This window comes from Ornithorhynchus anatinus, chromosome X2, assembly GCF_004115215.2.
Source record: "Ornithorhynchus anatinus isolate Pmale09 chromosome X2, mOrnAna1.pri.v4, whole genome shotgun sequence".
Lineage (NCBI taxonomy): Eukaryota > Metazoa > Chordata > Mammalia > Monotremata > Ornithorhynchidae > Ornithorhynchus > Ornithorhynchus anatinus.
The window spans coordinates 23,847,800-23,853,799 of NC_041750.1; the positions used below are offsets into that span (position 1 = coordinate 23,847,800).

General features: G+C 44.7%; 1 long non-coding RNA gene across 1 annotated transcript in view; it reads right to left on the reverse strand.

Annotated features, from left to right (window-relative positions):
* LOC114807327 overlaps positions 1 to 1,366 on the reverse strand; it is a 28,856-nt gene extending 27,490 nt beyond the window's left edge. Inside the window, exon 1 of the long non-coding RNA XR_003755371.1 lies at positions 1,303 to 1,366. This is a non-coding gene — a long non-coding RNA (uncharacterized LOC114807327). The remainder of the gene's footprint in view (positions 1 to 1,302) is intronic.
* Positions 1,367 to 6,000: the final 4,634 nt, after the last annotated feature.

Below are 6,000 nucleotides of genomic sequence, written 5' to 3' on the forward strand. Positions count from 1 at the left end.
CTTTGGCATTAATATCCAATGGAAATATGGCTTCTAACTTGTGGGGAAAAGTCCAAATTTGTACTAATGCAGGGTAGTGATGCAGTTCTAATGGAAGGTAGAGAGAGCCAGGGTTTAAAGTTGGAAACAGAGTTTCAGTTCTAGTTAAGCAGAAAGTCGGCTACTTTCCCCAGGATGGGAGGTGTACGGCCCCCTTGATTCTATTTAACGTGATTATGTTGTCTTGTTTTTGTCCGTCTGTCTCCCCCGATTAGACTGTGAGCCCATCGTTGGGCAGGGATTGTCTCTATCTGTTGCCGAATTGTACATTCCAAGCGCTTAGGACAGTGCTCTGCACATAGTAAGCACTCAATAAATACTATTGAATGAATGAATGAATGAAACCCTAAAGAGACAGGTCAATGTGTAGAAAATGAAGCATCATTTATTCAGAGTGATGTCCAAGTTGCAGGTGTTTTGTTTTTTTTTAATGGATTTTGTTAAGCACTTACTCTGTGCGGGACACTGTTCTAAGCTCTGGGAAAGATACACGATCATCAGGTTGGACACGGTCCCTGTCCCAGCTGGTGCTCACGTGTCAGTGACCTTGTGTCAAATAATGCTCAAGATGGTGTTAAAATTCCTCAAACACACTAAATTATAAATCTAAGCATAATCACAGACATAACTGTGGGGCTTCTAAACTACAAGTCCCAAAATACTGTGGTACCTAAATTAACCCCACACCGAGCACGCTCCAATCCAGACACGGACATTCTTGCTAGCTCCTTTTAAGTTTAAAAGCCGTTGAAGAGATAGTAATATTATTTACTAAGTGTTTACCATGTGCAGAGCATTGTACTTGGGTTGGGAAAGAGTATACAGATGGGAATTAGAAACAGACTCCATCCCTCATGGGGCTGACGATCTACGAGGGACAGGGATCGTATCTTTTACTAATATCGAACTCTCCCAAGTGCTCGTTTCGGTTCCCCGCACTCATTAGGTATTCAATAAATGCTATGGAATTTGTGGTTGAAAGTGAACAAGAGCCTCCGGAGACTGGTGCCTGGAAAAATGAACGGTTAATCGGGGATGGTCTCAATTTCAGCACTCATATTTTTCTCCAATTGCCTGACCACCTCCAGAAATCGGGGAATGTCCCCGATAAACCCGGATGCGTGGTCGGCTTATCACATGGCCAATCCAACACTGCTCTTTGATAACAACATCCACCCATTCGACATCGTGAAAGGGGAGACTTACCAGCTACAGATAAGCTCTACAGTCATCTGTCCTGATCGTCGATAGGGTCAAACCTACCTGTGAGATGTCTTCTCCCAGACAGGTCGACTTGTTAGAAGGTCTGTCTCATCTTTGTTTTCCATTCTCCTCTGGAGGAAAAGACCACATAGAGCACAAGCCTGAGAACAGAGGTTTATTTTTAAACCCTTGCGTAATCTGTAACCAATGTTTCCTCCCTTCCTACGTCAGGCTTTTCCATCTTCAGTTGGGTGGGTAACCCCTGCGGTGAGGCTATGATGAGCAGCTCTCTCAGTCCCCTGGGAAGGGGTAAGGAGCAAAGCATGCAGGATAGGGCTAAGTGCCTGCAGAATGTCTTGTACGCAATGGGTGGAGGCCCCCTTTCGCTGCCTCCTCAGGTGGGGGTGAACGGAGTGGACAATCTGGACAGACTCTCCCGCAGCACTCTCGCCGACGTATTAGCAATTCCCTCTGGATTTCTGTCGACTCTGGATGAGGGATGTAAAAATAGAGTCAAATTCCAAACAGCTGTTTGGCGAGACCATAGCCCAGAACCCCCTCCCTCCCCACCTCCCAAGATGCTATTGGTGTCCAGGGTAGGGAAGTGCTCCAGCTTGTCCGCAAACAACACACCCTCCCTCTTGGAGATTCCGATCTGGGAGAAGGCAAGAGGAGGGGAAGAGCCATCAGGGGGAGGGTGACAACGTGAAAAATCCCAGACCGCTGACAGGCCGGGGAGGAACCGGGTAGTGGTGCCCAGTGAGTTCTCTGCTCTTCAGGAAATCAGAGAGCTGGAGGAAGGGTCTTTTTACTAATAAGCATGTGTGAGGCTGCTTTCCCCAGCAATTAAATAGAGGCAGTCAGAGAGGTATATTTGGCAGCGGACCTGCAGAAAACAGTGTAGCAGAGGAGGAGGGATCTACCTGTGGGATGGTGATGGCAAAGATTCTTTAGAAAGTAAACATGGAACTGAGAAAACTAGTCTGTTCCCAGCCCCAGGAACAGGAGTGTTCATGAACTTTTCATACTTCTTTTCTCAAGAGCTTCTTGAGCACGTTATGTTGTTGTTTTGTTTTTTTTTCCCAATCTTTGAATAGCTGCATTGTTTTCATTCTTTTCTTTCTCCCTCTCTCCTTCTATCTGGCTTTAGAAAAACAAGAGTTGCCTGCTAATCTATCGATTTTTCGGTGTCCTAAGCACTGCTCCCTGAAAACACGAAGCCTTTTCTGACTGTAAAAGTCTAGAGTCCAACTATTTATGTGTTTATGTACTATATATGTAGCTGAGGATGTGTATAATCAAGTACATAAATAGTTGGGTTCTAGAGTCAGCAGACCCGATCTCTGACTCCAAAGAGCTTACAATCTATGTTTGCAGAGCACTGTACTACGGGGTTGGGAGAGAACGATCGATAATAGACAAGATCCCTGCCCTCAAGGAGCTATCTGGGGAGGCCGACGCGAAAAAAATTTAGAGGTTAAGAAGTTGAAATAGTTGATATGTAGGTAAGCGAGTTCCTACACGATTGGATATAGAGTGGCTTAGCGAACTGGAGGTCAGGAGACCTGGGTTCTAGTCTTGGTTCCACTACTTGCCTGCTGTGTGACTTTGGGCAAGTCACTTAACTTTTCTGGGCCTTATTTTCATCCTCTGTAAATGGAGATTAAATGCCTGCTCTCCCTCTCCCTTAGAATAGTGCCTGGCACATAGTTAGTGCTTAACCAATACTATTATTATTATTATAGATCATGAGCCCTACATGGGACTGTGTCCAACCTGCTCGGCACTTAGTACACTAACATATGCCGAAGTTATTATTACCGTTATTATCTTCATCATCTTCATCAAGTGGTCAAGAGTACACAGTTGCAGAGTTGGTATAGATTCTGAGGTGGTAGTTTTAGGGTTATAAACTGGGGAGGAGAAAACTTAATAAAAGTAGGACTCCCAAAGGGTTTTTTTATATTTGTTAGCTCTTACTATGTGCCACACTGTACTAAGCACTGGGGCAGATGCAAGCTAACGAAGTTGGACACAGTCCATGACTCACGTGAGGCTCACAGTCTTCATCCCCATTTTATGAATAACAGGCACAGAGAAGTTAAGTGCCCAAGGTCACACGGCAGACAAGTGGCAGAGACGGGATTAGAACCCAGGTTCTTCTGACTTCTAGGCCTGTACTCTATCCCCTAGAACATGCTGCTTCTCTTAGGGATGTGTCTTCTTCTCTCTGAAGTCCGAGAAAGGGCAAGGAATGCAGTTAACCATTTCTGCAGAGGATACTTCATCCTTGACTTCTTGTGTTCGACCACTGAATTTCCAAAGGCAAGGCAGGGTAAATCCACCCCTCCCATTTTGATACCTCTCAACCGGTGAAGCTTAAGACAGATAAGCCTGCAAGGACTTCGGTGTGTACGGAGGATTGGTTCACTCATAAAATTAGAGGTCATGAAGAAGGCAAACCATCTGTGTTACTAGGCCACCATATTGTTTAACTGATGGAGTTAAGCGCCCCCGTGCTTGAGCCCTTAAGCCGTTTCTTACCAATTACTCAGGCTGATGCTTGCGCCCTTCTCCAGCTTTCCAGCTGTTCTGGCTGGAACTGAAAAGTGCTGAGCTCATCAGCTTTTATTGCCCTCCATATATCTCCCTTCCCAGAAGCCACTGGTTACAGCCATTTCCGTCACAAAGCCGCTCGCTTTCCTTTCCTCCATTTTACAGTCCTTGTTCATGCATTCAGTGACCCACAAAACTATTCAGCAACCAAGCTATGTCTCGTCCTAGGGCTCTGGCGCTAGTTAGTTCCTTCAAGTATCGCCACCATTCCCCTCCCTCTAGACTGTAAGCTCATCACAGGCAGGGAACGTGTGTGTTAACTCTATTATATCAAACTCACCCAAGCACTTAGTAGAGTGCTCTGCACACCGTAAGCGCTCAATAAAAACCACTGATTTAGAATGAGGGGGCGTCTCTGAGTAAACTGCTGCTTTTGGCCTCTGACGTCGCTTACTTTACAGTGATGAATCAGATCTGTGATCCTTATGTGAGTCCTCATTTTCGTCCGTATTGCTTGAGACAACACGAAAACAATAATAATGGTAATAATAAATGCCTGCAAGACCCTGCCCGGGATACTACTGAACTGTCTGACTGAATAATACAATTAACCATCTGATCCCGGAAGTGCTTTGTAATTCTGAGATTATGGAGAAGCACAACAGACATGATTTTCGCTGCCTGTAAAGGCGGAGGTCAACGTCAGTGCCTCTTCATACTGTTGAAAGATCCTCCAAAAATATTAAACCCCATTATCAATCTTGGGCTTTAGCGACTGCTAAAGAATTTTGGCTGCCTTGAGATGTTTAACCTGATTTTAACGGTTTCTCCGCAGGTTGTTTCAGAATAAAAGGGCCCATTCTGATTTAGGAATACAGTAGAATTTCTCTATGCCCCTTGTCTGCTCTCTGAGCACATACTGACTAAATGATATCAATACCACAAGTTGCTGGGCCATAACTAACCAACTCTATCGAACAGTTTTCTGCATATGGTAGGTGCTCAGTAAATATCACCGATTGATTGAAAGAACAAGCTATGTTAGACAAATCAACTTTTCTTTTGTGATAGAGATGGGGCTTGCTGTGAGATTAATAAAAGTAATATATCTTGGCTTCAGAAGAGCTTTTAATTATTTCCTACATGTCTTGGTAGTAAATGAGAGAGTAAAATAATATTAAGGGTTCAGCCTACTGGACTAGGGCTTGGGAGTTTGCAATCTAATTGTGGGAGGGAGGTGGGTCAGTAAGACAAGAAATATTTACTGACAGTGAGAGCAGTAGGGAAAGCATACCAACTCTCTTGTATTGTCCCCTCCCAAGTGCTTAGTCCAGTGCTGTGTACCCAGTAAGCGCTCAATAAATACCATGGATGATAGAAAGCATCCTACAGAGAGGAGGACATTCTATAATGTTTCGGTAACCCATATGAGAATTTTAACATTTATTGTCGAAGTCCTCAAAATTTTCTTGAATGTGTTTAAGCTTGTTTCATCTTGTTTGGTCCTCATATACTTGAAGACCATTATTAAGTCATCTCTCAGCCTTTTCTTCTCCAGGCTGAATAATCGCACTTCCGAAACCCTTTCTTCACAGGCCTTATTTTCCAGCCTTTAATCACCATCTCCAACCCTTTAATCAATTCTCCTCTGAACGCTATCCAGGTTCTTCACATTCTTCTGTAGCTTGGTAGTCCCAAACTGGACTGGAAACTTTGGCAAGAAGCGGAAGAACTTTTGAGGCTAATGGGGGGCATTCGTTCCTGGATCCTACCAGGGTTGGACTAAGTTTTCGGTGCCAGGAGGATAGATTTCCAAATGGCCAGGCGGAAGATACTAAACTACTAGGGGCAAGGTCCTGCTTCAAGGGAAATCAAATCTCTCCTTCCCAGACTCACTGACCCACAGGGATAAAAAAATGGAGGCAAAGGAGGGAGGGGAGAGATTTGGAGTCGTACAGAAAAACTCAGGCCCAGACCCGGTGACTCTGTGGTTATGAAGATGACCGAGTGTGGGCATTTGATAGGGAAGAAAGGATTGTGAGGGGAGCTAGTGATGCTTATTGTCATTGCTGGTTTCATTGTGAAAGGTGGAGGGGGTGAGGGAAAGGTCAAGCTCTTCCTGAGCCCTGGGGGATTGATGTCCACGTTTCTGGCATCAATGGCAGTCTAAGCTGTTCTGCCTTTTTTATGTATTTATCAAGC